The sequence below is a fragment of the Triturus cristatus genome, chromosome 3_2 (assembly GCF_964204655.1).
Source record: "Triturus cristatus chromosome 3_2, aTriCri1.1, whole genome shotgun sequence".
NCBI lineage: Eukaryota > Metazoa > Chordata > Amphibia > Caudata > Salamandridae > Triturus > Triturus cristatus.
In genome coordinates, this window is record NC_140584.1 from 99,786,507 (window position 1) to 99,803,378 (window position 16,872).

Sequence of the window (16,872 nt, forward strand, 5' to 3'; positions counted from 1 at the left end):
TGAACTTTGCATTGTGTAAAGAATGATCTTGAGAAAATTCATCAATGCAGTGTTTTGGTGGTTTTAATCTATATCAGCGACCCTTGACCTTCTGGTAGGTCGCTCCCCCCGCTGCAGATCCGCCTGCACCCCCGCTGTCGCTGCTGCCGCCGGAGTGTTCGAGGCCCTCCACCACCCGCAGGCTTCCACCTGCGCCTCATCCCTGGTGGCCAGTGGTGGCCTTAGGTTCGTTCGTTCTCGCTTGCTGCCTGTTGATTTGTGACTGTAACTGTTCTGTGCCCCCTGCACCCCGCTCGCCGCTCTGCTCTGTGCCCCTCTTATTTTCTGTACCGCTCGCCGTCCTCTTTACACTTGTGCTGACTTTGCGCCTCTGTGACCCTTGATTTTTGTGACTGTAACGGTTCTGTGCCCCCCGCTCGCCGCTTTGCTCTGTGCCCCTTTTATTTTATGTACCCCTCTCCGTCCTTCGTACCCTTTTGTGACTCTGTGACCCTGATTTGTAGCCTTTTTTCCTCCTCTGTGCCCCGCGCCGGTCTACGGTCCCCCGACCCCGCCGCTGCATCCCCTGCGGCCCCGCCCCCTCCGCGCCCATTTGTCACACCCGTCCCTCGCCTTCCCTCTCCCAGCTGCTCCTCCCTCCCCACCTTCCCATATATGGCGGCCGCTGCGCCTAGGGCAAACCCGTCTGTGCCCGTCTGCGCCTGGCCCGCGCCCAGCACCAGAACCCCTGCCCCCCGCACCAGCCAGGAAGACCACATCCGCTACGACGTCAAGACCCTCCTCGCTCTCAACCCAGGAAGAACGCACACCTGCTGCATGGCCGCCCCGAGGCCCACCCACGGTCTCTTCACCTGCCGGAACTGCAGCTCCTGCTCAACACCCGCTCCGCACACAAACACGCCATCGAACTCTGGGACCTACTCGACACCACATCACCGGACGTCGCCTTCCTGACCGAGACCTGGATGAACGAAGCCTCTTCGCCAGACATCGCCATAGCCATCCCAGACGGGTACAAGATCACCCGCAGAGACCGCTCAAACAGGAGGAATCGCCATCGTCCACAGAAACACCATCAGGGTCTCAACAAACACCAACAACACTCTCAGCACTGCCGAACACATGCACTTCCAGATCCACATGGACCAAAAGACCACCCTAAGAGGCACCTTCCTCTACAGACCGCCAGGACCCCGGCGTCAATTCTGCAACTCCATCGCCGACCTCATCAGCACACACGTGCTGACCTTCACCGACTACATCCTCCTCGGAGACCTGAACTATCACCTGGAGAACAACAACGACAGCTACTCTTCCACCCTTATCGACAATCTCGCCAACCTCGGACTGAAACAGCTCGTCCCGACGCCTACCCACATCGCCGGCCACACGCTTGATGCCATCTTCTCCTCAAGCCCCCACGTCACCTTCAGCCACACCTCCGAACTCACCTGGAAAGACCACCACTGCATCCACTTCTCCTTCCGAAAACCACCCACACACCACCGTGTTGTAAATTAAGGCAGAATGTGATTAAGCATTTACTGAAAACATTAATGCTTTCCCTTGCGATCATGTTTTCTTCGTTATGTTGACCGAAGTCCGGACTCCATTTTGTATTGGCATGCTGCCATGTGTTCACCACGAGGAGAGTCCGACCTCTGTGTTAGTTGCTCTTGTAATCTGCCTAGCAACAGTTTATAAATAGCTCTCTCTTGTCCATCTGGCGCATGCCCAGACTTGACCACATCTGGTATAATTAGCCTTGCTTGACCATGTCCTTCCGCGGGCTCAAGGAGTGTGTTGGCTCCGCCCATGTATTGATTCAGTATCGAGAATGACCATAAATGGTAATGTTCTTCGGCCTCATGTTGTATCCACCCATTTATGAGCCCCTCTGTTGTGTATAAAAGGGGACTGTGTACGAATGTTCTGTGTGCTACTCCATGCAATACTGAAGAGTGTTGTGTGGATTGTAGGACCGCCCTTAAGGGTTAATAAACGTTGTTTTTGTACTTTGCAGTTTCCGTGCCAACTTCCTTATAGATTCCGTTACAGGAGAGCGAACCCTTGTGTCTTGCGGGCCTAGCTGGGGCCTGTATTCATCAATTGGCGCCCAACGTTGGGCTCATCGGCGACTCGGATGCTCGAAGGACTGGTCGCGACGAAGGTGAGGAGTTTGGCCGGGGACGTGATCACTGCCGGCGGCGTCTTAGCCCTGGCATCCCGAGGTTTTTCTTCCTTCCCTTCCGAGCTGACCGTCTGGGTGGCGCCGGTCATCGACTGAGACCTCTTCTGTCGGTCCTGCCGTGAGAGCCATTTGGGCGATTGTGGAGCTTGGCAGTTGGAACCTGGACTCTTGATTGGTAAGAACCGTTGTACGGTACTTGCTCCGAGTTTTTGAAGCCTGGGTTGGCTATTTGAGTTTGATTGATGATGACTAGTCATATTTTGAATTTGTCTTTGTGAAAATATATGCGTTGCAACACATATAGGCAGGTAATGTGGAGAGATTTCTCCGGAGCTGTGTAAACTTTGAACGGCGCAACGATTAAGTGCCATTTTTCCTTATAATATTGCATATTTTGCATTATTCCTAGCATGCCTGCTTTTAGCGCACTCCGTAAGTGGTGCTGTTGTTTTGGTAACCGGTTGAACCTCGAGGAATCTGCTCCAGCTCCCCCAGAGGGGACTCCTAGTAGGGATATGTATGTGAAGCATGGTCTTTCTTCCATAATGTACAGCACGCTATGGAGGAAATACACGAGGAAGGATCCTGAGTTGCGATGGCCTTTGTATGGATCGTTTGATATACGTAAGATTGAGTATGTGGAACAGTGTATGTGTAAGCGACGTGCTCGTCAGGATATGTTTGAGTGTGTGCGATTATGGGTGAAGGAAGTGCGTGAGCGAGAGAAACGTGAGAAAGCGCTGTTTGATAAAGAGCAACGGAAGAATGACCATGTGCGAGCGCAGGAAGCGAAGCGTCGGGAGGACAAAGAGCACACGGACAGACAAGAGAAAGAGCGTAGGCTACAGGTCTCGGGTCAATATGTTGTTCGCCAGCCACTTTATCCTGTCCTTAATAATCCTGATGATGATTTTTATTTACTAGATCGCTCTCCGCCCCCTTATGTTGGCGCATCTGCTCCGCGGCCGCAAGATTCTGGCCCGGCTCCGGGTAAGGTCGACACATGGTCCATGTTATCGGCCGAGCATATGGCTGAGCTTCGGAAACTTTCCCTCCGTGCACTTAAGGGCAAGATGTCTAAGGAGGAGTTGTTCCATACTTGGGGGTCGTGGCAAGATAGAGAGAGGGTGTATTTTCTGTCTCATTTCGCAGATGAAGTAATTGCTGCTTTCCGAAAATATTCTAGTGTCCTTGAGCCTGACGAAGTGTCTTCGGATGCCGGAGCATTACGTAATGGTGTTTTTTCTCCCCCTAAGGCTCCTGAGGCGGCTCGGCGGCTGTTCGCTTTACGGGACGAGGTGCTGGCCCTTAGAGAGAAAGCACGCCAACAAACGGAGGAGGAGAAGCAGTCTGATTCGTCTGCAGCAGGGGGCCACCCATCCGCCTCCCAGTCAGATAAGGATGACATAGTGCATGCTAAACCAATGCGAGAGGCGGCGCCTTTGTATGTTCCTCCTAAGGGAGCAGGGACTAGTTCGGATATTAACTCCGCCGATGCAAGGGGATATTTTGTATATAATTGGGTTTACACTCCATGGCATAGGGCCGATGTTATGGCATTAAAGAATGCGCTGCCTGACCCCCGCAAGAATCCAGCGGCCTTCTATGAAGAAGTCGAGGGGGCCTTGAATTCTTGCATTATGACCTTAGCGGATATAGACCTGTTCTTTGGCCTTATCCTACCGCCGGATACGTGGCGCTCTGTCCGAAAGGTAGATGATGCGGTTGCCTTCAAGGCCCGGTGGTCTGACCTTGAGGATGAGGACAGGGAACGGAAGCCCGCACAGAAACCACCCCAGAATATTTTAGATCTCCCTGCGGCTATTGTGGCTAAGTTGAAGACGATTATCCCCCCTAAAAAGATTGACTGGAATATGTTAGCTGCATGTAAACAGAAAGTTGACGAGTCAGTTGCGGACTTCTTTACGCGCTTTGAGGAGACGTTTCATGATTTTAGTGGCCAGTCGCTTACTGACGACACGGGCCGCCACCTTTTCGCGGACAAATATGTGGCTAATCTGCTACCGGCAGTTGCAGCCCGGTTAAAAGCGAGCGAGAGTTCCTGGTCCTCCGCGACGCCGACGGCCCTTCTGACTATCGCTCAGTATTATGAGCGTCAGGAGCACGAGGCGAAGGGCCAGGAAGAGAAGAAATCGAAAGACCTCAAGACTAAGGTGATGTTAGCACAAGTATATGGCCCGCCCCGCCGGGGTAATAATAGAGGACGGGGCGGATCTTATGGTCCCCCTCCGGGCCGATCTGATTTGAATAGGAACCAGTGTGCATATTGCAAGCAATTGGGCCATTGGGCCAGGGATTGCCCAGTGTTGCGTGCTTCACGTCAGGGGCATACTCCGGGTGGCCCGAGAGGTAGAGGGGGTTCCTCGAACTTTAGAGGGAATTCTAATGACAATGCCCGTTTCGGTACTGCTGGGCAGCACCGAGATAGCTCAAATGTTTTCGATCGCCAGCACCAGTATCATGTATCGGACATCGATCGATCGGGATATCACGATTCGCAGCATGCATAGGAATGCGTTGGATGGGGGTCTGAATCAGTTGAGGTGCCGGTCGATCAGACGGGTCCTTATGTATCGGCTGAAGTTTTAGGTTCTACTGATCAGTTCCTAGTAGATACAGGAGCGACACGTAGTGCATTGTCTAGGTACTTGGTTCCGGGGGCTCCCCCATCCGGCTCAGTGGTTACATCGGTAGGGTTTGACGGTACACTCTCCCGAAGCCCTCTTTCACAGCCCCTTACATTTAAGGTTGATTCTTTTTCTGCGCCCTGTCCGTTTCTGCTTGCTCCGTATACACCAGATAACATTATGGGCCTTGATATGTTAAAGTATTTTAGGGCTACAATCCGCTGCTCCCCTGAGGGTGTGAGGGTGATATTAAATGACAACTACCCCCGGTCTGGGCGGATGTGTACGATATCAGAGGATGCGTTGTTGGCTACCCTCCCCCGAGCTTTATGGGCGACTTCGGACACAGATGTGGGACAAATGGTGATTCCTCCGGTCCACATTAGCGTCCAGGAGGGGGCGGTGTTACCACGCCTCCCGCAGTATCGTATTTCCCAGGAGGGCGAGGAGGCTCTCATACAGATTGTGCAAGACTTGATCGCAGTAGGGGTAGTGGAAGAAGTTCCCTATAATATCTGTAACAGTCCGATTCTCCCAATTTTGAAAAAGGACACGGATGCAAAGGTCTATCGGTTCATAATTGATTTGAGGGAGGTAAACAAGATCGTGATACCTCAGTACCCGGTGGTTTCCGATATCACGACGTTGCTTACCTTGGTCCCGCCTACGGCGACCATGTTTTCAGTGATTGATTTGAAGAATGCCTTCTTTTCCATTCCCATTCACCCTGATAGCCGATTTCTTTTTGGGTTCACATTAAACAATAGATCTTATCGTTTTTGTAGAATTCCCCAAGGCTATACAGAAAGCCCTAGTATTTACAGTCAGGCTTTGAAACGACAGTTGGATTCCTTTGTTTTACTCGAGGGGGTCGCCCTCATTCAATATGTCGATGACATCTTGTTGGCGGCTGACACCCTGGAATTGTGTGAGAAAAGCACGCTATCCTTACTTTCCTTTTTAGCCTCCCACAATCATAAAGTATCTAGGAAGAAATTGCAATTCTGTAGACCAAAGGTGACTTATTTAGGTCACCTTTTGTCTAAGGAGGGGCGTGCACTCACACCAGATCGTATCCAAGTAATTTTGGACACACCGAGACCATCCACGCAGAAGGATGTGCGTGCATTTTTGGGCCTTGTTTCTTTTTGTAGACAGTGGATATTGGGGTTTTCACACATAGCTAAGCCATTACTAGCTCTTTTGACAAAAGACACGCCTATCCCAATCCCTTGGTCAGATGAGTGTGATGCTGCTTTTCAGCAACTGCGACAGGCCCTTTGTTCAGCACCAGTGTTAGGGACCCCTGATTATGCAAAACCCTTTTCGTTGTATGTGCATGAGAAAGATGGATGTGCATTGTCAGTTTTAGTGCAGATGCACGGAGATAAGCAGCGCCCTTGTGCATATTTTTCGGCTGTGCTTGATCCTGTCGCCCGAGCATTACCAGGGTGTTTTCGCTCGGTAGCGGCGACAGCTGTGTCAATACGCCAAAGTGAAGGAATTGTGTTGTCCCATAAATTGTTGGTGTTAGTTCCCCATGCTGTGGATGCCCTGCTTAATCAAACAAAGACGCAGCATTTGACCAGTGCCCGTTTAACGGGATATGAGCTGACGCTTTTGGCTCCTCATATTACGTTGAAAAGGTGCGTGACATTAAACCCGGCCACATTGTTGCCATACCCCGAGACCCAGCCTGAGGCGCAGAAAGCGCATGATTGTATTCTTGTGACTGAGGAACAAACAAAGGGTCGTATTGATCTCCAGGATACGCCCTTTTCAGATGTAGATGGAGAGTTGTGGGTAGACGGATCATGCCTGAAGCTACCAGATGGTACGACTTCAGCAGCGTATGCAATTACCACATTACACACGATAGTGGAGACAGCACGCATACCACAGAAATCAGCTCAAGCAGCGGAACTGATAGCATTAACACGAGCATGTGAGCTCAGTACAGGATTATGTGTGAATGTTTATACAGATAGCCGCTATGCCTTCGGAGTAGCGCATGACTTCGGCCTACTCTGGAAGGAGAGAGGGTTTTTAACGTCACATGGAGTACAGATAATGCATGGAGAGTTAGTTCATAATCTTTTAACTGCATTGACATACCCAAAGAAAATTGCTATCGTTAAGTGTAGCGCCCATAGGAAAGTGGTTGATAAAGTTGGAGAAGGGAATGCGTTAGCGGATCGAGTAGCACGGGAGACTGCGATGCAGCCCGGCGCTACTGCCATGTATGTAGTAAAGTCACAGGTGGAGAGATGGCGTGATGCGAAGGAGGAAGTGCGAGAAATGCAAAGGACCGCTTCTGACAAAGAGCGGGAACAATGGGCTAGCGAAGGAGAACTGGATGACGAGGGTTGTTGGAGAAATAAACAGATGGATAGATGGAAGTTACCCACGGCTTTCGTACAACCTATGGTTCAGATGGCACATGGGCTAGCACATGTTGGAGCTTCCGCAATTGTGAAATTGCTTACCCAAGTCTGGCAGCATCCAGAGATTGCTAGCACGGCAAAGAGGGTGGTGCAGACCTGTATGATCTGTCTGAAGTATAATCCAGGGAAAGGCACTCGAACTCCAGCAGGAGGATTTGCGACACCCACTGCACCCTTTGAGGTTCTGCAGATGGATTACATCCAGCTTGAGCGCTGTAACAATTTGAAGTATGTTCTAGTAGTGGTTTGCGCTTTCAGCAAATGGGTTGAGGCGTACCCTACGAAAGACAATACTGCAATGACCACGGCGAAGCTACTGCTAAAAGAGTTTTTCCCTCGATACGGCGTCTGTAGACTTCTGTGGAGTGATAATGGCCCTCACTTTGTAGCGGATGTTATAAAGTATGTCTTGAAGGGCCTAGGCATCACTCAGAAGTTTCATGCCGTGTTCCACCCTCAGTCTGCCGGACTAGTCGAGAAGTATAATGGTACACTGAAGCTTAAGATCGCCAAAATCCAAGCTTCAACGTCTTTGACTTGGCCAGACGCCCTGCCACTGGCGTTATTGTCAATTAGGTCGGTGCCACACTCTCGAACCGGCCTTACGCCATACGAAATAGTATTCGGACGCCCAATGAACATTTGGGGTCCACCAAGGCCTAAGGCTGTGTATGATGTACCTTGTGTAATGATGAGCGATTATCTGGCACAGTTAACGGATAACTTGGTTTCTATTCATCAACAGGTCCGAGAGGCGCTCCCTGATCGGTCTACCGGCGAAGGACATGGTCTCCGGCCTGGAGATCATGTTATGGTGAAGGTCTTCGACAGAAATCACAGTTTGGAGCCGAGATGGGTAGGACCTGAACAAGTCCTCCTTGCAACGAGGACGGCTGTGCGGGTCTCGAACCGAAAGAATTGGATCCATTCCTTGCACTGTCGAAAGGTACCGCCCGGATTGGTGGAGTCTGCCGTGCTGACCGATCAACGAGAAATCCTAGCAGCAGAGACAGGCCGTGCTGCTGAGCCACGAGACACTGAGGAGCTCTTTCCGGACCACACGACTTCTGGAGGAAGGCGATATCATCTTCGACCAAGGAAGTAAGGTTTCCAGTACCGGGACATACTGTCAGAACGGCCCTTGGGTTAGTGAAACGGAGAGCCGATGAGGCAAGGGGGGGGGATCAGCCCTGCATTAGTGTAGCGACACCCGTCTTGGCCCGCTGGTGAAGAAATCAACCACTGCCCAAGGGGAAGAGTTCTGACAGACTTTTTAGTTTCATGAAGATACCAGGGTATTGTTTCTTTTGACATGGAGAAGAAGAAAATCCTTTGTGCGTTGGGGTTCATGCTAACAGTAGCTATTGTTGGGATAACCACATGGTTTGTGGAGGAGGTAACTCCTGCTCGGAAAACACTTGTGTTGACAACTCCGGTGCCTGAGGAGCACTACTTTTATACATTACCGTATCAAGAGTTGAAGCATCGACAATCTTACTTGAACAACACTTTCATCCAGATGCTGCATCATACCCACGTTGCTACGAACGCTACGAACTGTTGGATATGTGGGATGATGCCGGCCCATCAGAAGAAAGGAGGTACGCCATTCATACCACTTCCTTTCTCTCATAATGGCTCTTGTAGAGCATGGTACACTTTGCTTTTTGCCACTCGGAAACCGACAGTGGGACGACTGCTTTTTAGACTTAATAAAGAATGCCATCAGGACAAGAATGGGTATCCACAAGCGAATGGGACAATTTGGGAATGGGAAGAGTACCGACCGGACAATGAATCCATTCCCTATATCTTCACGAACACCAGAGACACTGTGGGGAAGGACAAATTCGTAATCCAAGTAGCACAAGCTCAAGCGGACTTGTGTGTCCAGAGTGTGGGTTTTATCCCTGTTGGTGTCAGTGATTGCATAACCGTATTGAACATTGACGGGTTGAATAACAGTACCTTCCTAGCGTCCCATAATACCTACTTTGTGTGTGGAAATAAAGGTTATTACCGTTTGCCGGCTGGGTGGTCTGGGGTATGCTATGTATCATTCCTATTACCTCCTGTATTCCTAGCACCCGCGTCATATCATAAGGATTTGAAACTTTTGAATAATGTGACTGTAAATAGATACAAACGTACTCTATCAATTGATGATGTGGATCAGACCGATACCAGCTTGCAACAGTATATTGATTTTAACTTAGGACTGTTTTTCTTTGTTGGAGCCGCTTTGAATAGTAGGAAGATCCGAAGATTAACAAGAGTGGTAGAAGCTGTGACCAATCAGACTGCCGCTGCTCTTGGGAATCTTACGGAAGAGTTACAAATAACTAGGATTGTTGCGTTGCAGAATCGTATGGTATTAGATGTAATGCTAGCTGATCGAGGAGGAGCCTGTAAAATTATTGGAAGTAGCTGCTGTATGTTCATCCCTGATCATACGCCATCCGTTTATAACGCCATTAACAAGCTGCATAAAATAGCAGCTGAAATCCACACAGAAAACGGCACTTGGTCCTTTTCTGGATGGTTTTGGGCGTTGGTTACTGCCTGGGGATGGAAGGTCTTAACTGGTCTCTGTATTATTATAGCAATTCTGTTCCTTTTCTGTATGTGTATTCAATGTGGACCATTGTGCTGTTCTGTATGCATTTCATTCTGCATTCCAGATAAGAAAGCTGTTGCCGATGTTGCTCACCAAAGGGGTCTAGCTAAAGAGGTTAAAGGAATGATGACAATTGACATATATGATGATTATTCTTGGAAACCGGATGTCTTCAGTAAATGCTGAAAGGGTCGTCTGTTGTAAATTAAGGCAGAATGTGATTAAGCATTTACTGAAAACATTAATGCTTTCCCTTGCGATCATGTTTTCTTCGTTATGTTGACCGAAGTCCGGACTCCATTTTGTATTGGCATGCTGCCATGTGTTCACCACGAGGAGAGTCCGACCTCTGTGTTAGTTGCTCTTGTAATCTGCCTAGCAACAGTTTATAAATAGCTCTCTCTTGTCCATCTGGCGCATGCCCAGACTTGACCACATCTGTTATAATTAGCCTTGCTTGACCATGTCCTTCCGCGGGCTCAAGGAGTGTGTTGGCTCCGCCCATGTATTGATTCAGTATCGAGAATGACCATAAATGGTAATGTTCTTCGGCCTCATGTTGTATCCACCCATTTATGAGCCCCTCTGTTGTGTATAAAAGGGGACTGTGTACGAATGTTCTGTGTGCTACTCCATGCAATACTGAAGAGTGTTGTGTGAATTGTAGGACCACCCTTAAGGGTTAATAAACGTTGTTTTTGTACTTTGCAGTTTCCGTGCCAACTTCCTTATAGATTCCGTTACAGGAGAGCGAACCCTTGTGTCTTGCGGGCCTAGCTGGGGCCTGTATTCATCAACCGCACCCTACAGACCCCCCGCCGCCGCTGGGGCAAAATCACTGAAGAACAACTACAGACTAGCCTCGCACTCAACCCTCCGACAAACCCCACCAACCCGGATGAAGGTGCACTCGCCCTCGAACGCTGGATGAACGACTGCGCCAACACCGTTGCTCCGCTGAAAAACCCCACCAACAGAGACACCAGCAGAAGAGTCAGCTGGTTCACCCCGGAACTCCTCGACTCAAAACGCACCTGCCGGAAACTGGAAAACATATGGCACAGCGACAAGACGCCAGATAGCCGCATTGCCCACAAAGATGCCATCCGCAACCACCACCACCTCATCAGGACCGCCAAAAGAACCTCCTTCACAGACCGCCTTGACAACAACGCACACAACAGCAAGGAGCACTTCACCATCGTGAAGGAACTATCCAACCCCAGCTCCAACGCCAATGACATCCCACCATCGCATGCCCTGTGCGACTCCCTCGCCACCTTCTTTCACCGGAAAATTACCGACATCCATGACAGCTTCGGACCCCGGACAACCCCTGCCGACCACACCGCACCGAACCCACCGCACCCCACCGGCCACGACACCCTGACAACCTGGGCCGACGTAAGCATCGAGGACACAATCAAGACCATGGGAACAATCCACTCCAGCTCCCCATCCGACCCTCTCCCGCACCACATCTTCAACAAAGCCAGCAAGTCCATCACACCCCACCTGCACAAAATCATCAACCTCTCCTTCGAGACCGCCACCTTCCCTAAGAACTGGAAGCACGCAGAGATTAACCCAAGGCGGACCCGAGCGACCTCAAGAACTTCCGGCCCATCTCCTTGCTTCAGTTCCCAGCAAAGGTCATCGAGAAGATAGTACACACCCAGCTCACCCGGCACCTCAAAGGCAACAACATCCTAGACCCGTCCCAATCAGGATTCCGCAGAACCACAGCACCGAGACCGCCCTCATCGCTGCCACAGACAACATCAGGATCCTGCTAGACAGCGGCGAGACGGCGGCCCTCATCCTCCTGGACCTCTCCGCTGCCTTCGACACCGTCTGCCACCGCACACTACGCACGTGCCTCCACGACGCAGGGATCCGAGACAAGGCCCTGGATTGAACCACCTCCTTCCTCTCCGGCAGAACTCAGAGAGTCCGCCTCCCCCCGTTCCGAGGCCTCCAAGATCATCTGCGGCGTCCCTCAAGGATCCTCCCTCAGCCCGACGCTGTTCAACGTCTACATGGCACCACTAGCACGCATGGCCTGACAGCACGACCTCAACATAATCTCCTACGCCGATGACACCCAGCTGATCCTCTCCCTCACCAAGGACCCCCTCACCGCTAAATCCAACCTCCACCAGGGAATGAAGGCCGTCGCCGACTGGATGGAGGACAGGCGCCTAAAACTGAACACAGACAAGATGGAAATCCTCATCCTCGGGTCCAACCCCTCCTCATGGGACGACTCTAGGTGGCCCACATCTCTGGGGTTCCCCCTGGCCCCCACCGACCACGCACGCAACCTGGGAGTCATCCTCGACTCGAAACTCTCCATGACCAAACAAGTTAACGCAGTCTCCTCCACCTGTTTCAACACCCTCCGTATGCTCCGCAAGATCTACAGATGGATCCCGACAAACACAAGGAAAACAGTCACCCAGGCCCTAGTCAGCAGCAGACTCGACTACGGAAACACCCTCTACGCCGGAGCCTCGTCCAAGCTCATCAACAGACTACAGAGAATCCAGAATGCCTCTGCACGCCTGATCCTCGACGATCCGCGCCCCAACCATATCACCCCCCACCTGAGGAACCTGCACTGGCTCCCCATCGACAAAAGAATCTCCTTCAAGCTCCTGATCCACGCACACAACGCACTCCACAATACCGGCCCAGCCTATCTCAACAGTCGACTCTCCTTCTACGTACCCAACAGGAAACTCCGCTCCGCTAACCGTGCCCTGGCCACACTCCCACGCATCCGGAGAACTACTTCCGGAGGCAGATCCTTCTCCCATCGCGCCGCCAAGACCTGGAACACCCTCCCCCTCTACCTACGATAAACCGAAGACCTGCTGACCTTCAGAAGACAACTCAAGACCTGGCTCTTCGACCATTAACGGCTCCTCCCAAATCCCCCCACCCCCCCCCCCCCCGCCCCTTGAAACCCTCCCGGGTGTGTAGTGCGCTTTACAACTTATGTGATTGATTGATATCAGTAAATTCTCAGGAATTAGTAATTTCACGGTTTAATGAGGGCAAAAATCCAGAGTTATTTCTCAAGCAAGAAGGATTGCAACAGCTGAAAGCGATAAGTGCACTGATGTCAGTATAATTAATATTAAATTGGGTGCATCAGTTCACCAGAAAATATTTCACAGGTGCCTTTCTAAATGTGAGTGTATTCAAAATCCATTTTAATGCACAAATGGGGCATTTTGCTAACATTATACCACAGGAACTAGAAAGTGTATAGATTTTGCATGTTATTCCCTTTTTAAATGACTGATCAAAAACACAATGGTCTTTGAAAAATGTATGTATTAAATTGGATTATTGGTTGAGGAGGGTGGAAGCCCCACTCAGGCAACAACCACAATCCTTGTCAGGACGAAGCACAAAAGTCATTAAATTAACCTGTGCTTCGCCTTATGGTAGCTTGAATACACAAACAGTAATAAAGTGAATACACGGCACAAGAAAAATCCCAAGCGGAGTAAAGTTAAATAAATAAAATGATACCAGAATGAAAAAAATCCAATCAGTAGACCTGGAGATTTTCAGTTTTAAAGTTTTAAGTAGATATAGCGCCTAAAAACACAAAGTGCCACTCGTCAACGTTTGATCATGCTAGACCGGGGAACAGTCACAAGTTCGGGCAACTGTGATGGAGTGAGGATTGATACAATGACCAGGTGACTTCTGCTTAAACAGATACCTTCTCAAAGACAGAGCGAAGGGTTACATTTATATGCAGGAAGACCCGAAAAGCAGAGAGAGTGTCGCGGATGGCCGTAGCTGTAGCATGAAGAGCACGCTGGGCCACATGTGCTGTTGGTGCTGTAGTGCAAAGAGCCAGTTGGTTTTGTGGACAGTCGTTGCTGGAGCTTTGCAGATCTTACTATGTTGGTCATTGGTGGCAGTCGATGTGGCGCAAAGAGGGGTTCACTGAAGCTTGGAATTGGAGTCATCAGAGGTGGCAGAGTCTTTGTACGCACAAGCCCGTTTGTGGTCCCAAAGAGCCAGGATTTCACCTTTCTTCACAAGAGAAGCTCAACTGATGCCAACCAAGGATGCAGGCCCTGGGAGGCCCCTCTTGGGGATCAGGAACTTAATCCAGCAGATGCCAACGAGGCTTAGGCAGGTCCAGTACAGTAGGTCTGCTGGGCAGTTGCAGGAAGGCCTCTGGAGCTTACTGTGTCCCGTAACTCAGACGAGATCAGCCAACTTGTAGTCACTCAGATTAGCCTGGAATGATAGAGCAGGTACAGTCTTCCTTCTCAGAAAGAAGGGTAGTTCTCAAGCAGCAGAGTTGTCCTGGAGGGGCAAGGCATGCCTTCATCTGTAATGTCTACAGGTCCAGGTGGGTACTGAAGAATAGCTCTGGAGTTCCAATATGTATACCTGGTGTCTGCCTTTGAAGTGGGGGATTCCCTATACTACTCTCCCATCTAGTAAAGTTCTTTCCTTCCCATGTCAAATTTTCAATAAGTGTGGGGTGACAAAAGACTACTGTCTGGTTCCTTTGTGTGTGCTGGAGGCAAGCACTTTGGAGTGCCCACATCAAGTCCACTTTTGTGTCACTGTTTGAGAGGAATACAAAAAGCGCAAATGCAGAGCCATTCAGTCATGTGACTCGGGACAATGGCAGAAGGCACAGATGATTAGGATAAGAACATTTGTATGATGAGTGGCACACACCTATGCTTCTCAATCAATTTTCTAAATGTAATTAAATTAGGTGTGCAACGCAGGTTTGGGAACTGCCTGTATCCCTATATGATAACAGTAGGAGTGTTCAGGACAAATTATGCCTAAAAAGTCAGTGTGCACTGCTGGGTCTATTTAGTATACAGGGTCAACAACTGAAACATTAATTGTACAATACTTCACCATGCTGTGTACACCAATATAAGAACTTTGCCACATCAAATTGTTTTTCAACATGATTGATTTATTCAAAACAAATTTTAAACAAAATCAATAAAAGTATACAATGGAGCCATCTGCTCCTTGTGCGCCCGTTCTCGATCTTGTTGCCTTGTCACCTGATCCCGTCACCATGCCCTTCGTGTTCAGTGGGAGTCGTCTATTTATCCCACTGTAGACACGAATATGAGGGATCAACTCTGGAACAGACGGCCATCCTACCACTCTACTTAGATTGTTCCCTTAGAATTCAGGGAATCCTTGCCCATTCACTCGGCCCCGGGCAGTCATAATTGGGCCATACTTCTTCTGGTCATGCTTGACCTGCGCTTTCTCTATAGGTTCGTTTGAGACCTTACTACCAGGCTACTACTCAGGCATATAATTTTGTGTCCTGATGATTATCCCACCACCTTAGTTGTGATCGAAACGTTGTCGACTGCTGCATCTTGACTCCAAAATATTTCATTTGAATTGTATAGGAGCATAAGATGCTATTTCTATTGTAACTGATTGTATTTTTTTCATTGAAGAGTCACTATGTATGTAAATACCTGAGGCCTGGAAATCTGTTGATTTCCAGACATCTTTCTTTGCCCACATATATAATTTTTATGGTTTTGTATTGATGCTGAAATAAATGAAGAGATTCTCTATTTAGAGAAAGGTAACATAGACTTAATCGTAATTCTATGCTTCACTGTTTATTACCTATTTGAAGGGACCAATGTTTTCAGAAATATAATAAAAGGAAGAGCATAAAATAGTAACAATATCAGTGATGAATAAAAAACAAACTCAGTGCATTAATAAATGTATAGATCAAGTCTTTAAATGCTTTGGAACTTTACATACCCTTGAACTCAATCCCTTGCATCATTTTTATTGCTTACATGCTCAGATTTTCTTTAAAATCCTCAGCATTCTTTACTACATCGTATTCTTTAATATTCAAGTTTATTAGACCTTTAAATTAACCCGTCAACAAAAGAATCACCTTCCGCCTCCTCACCCACGCACACAAAGCGCTACACGACCAAGGCCCGAGCTACCTCAACAGCCGAGTCAACTTCTACGCTCCCAAACGCCACCTCCGATCAGCCAACCTCGCCCTCGCCGCCGTCCCCCGCATCCGAAGAGCGACCACAGGAGGAAGGTCCTTCTCCTACCTGGCCGCCAAGACCTGGAACTCCCTCCCGACCGACCTGCGCCTGACCCAAGACCACCTCTCCTTCAGGAAGAAGCTGAAGACATGGCTGTTCGAGCAGTAGCGGCACCCCCCCACCCCCAGCGCCTTGAGACCCTACGGGTATGTAGTGCGCTCTATAAATGTCACTGATTGATTGATTGATTGACCTTGACTCAGACATTCCACATTGGTGTACAACCCCCACTCTTTTGGGTATCACACCTGGTAGGTTGCATTAGTTCCCAATGGTAACATCTGCCTCTACAGAGAAAATGAAAACAAACTGCAATTTCCCAAACCCTTCTGTGAGTTGTACTTACAGGAGTAAAGGGGTGTTTAGTATCTAGGAGTCTTGTCAGAGAATCTCATGGTCTTATGGGGTAAATATAAGGTGCCCCAAACTGAACCCATCCTTTCTGCTCTTCCCTCAAAAGATCAATACACATTCCGAACTTGGTATTTTATAAATATCAATATCCCTCAACCGCTAATTTTATGTAAATCCCAAATAAGAATTATTATCATAATAATGAATAACTCAATGATGTAATATTGTAGTGAATACAATTTAGATTCCACACATTGTTTGTCATACATCCCTAACTAGTTAGTTCAGCCTTCCTTTTTTGCCTTATGCCGTCATTTTATCATTCAATTGTTTGTAGCCATGTAACACCCCTGGAGACCAGAGGGTCCATAATTGTCGCAACATACCCCCAGCACCCCCACCTGACGCATTTTTTGACCCCCCTTCAGTGGAAACATTTATGAACCTTTCTCATAATATTACTGTGGAGCAGGTGTGGGCATATTCACTCATTCAACTGGTTTTT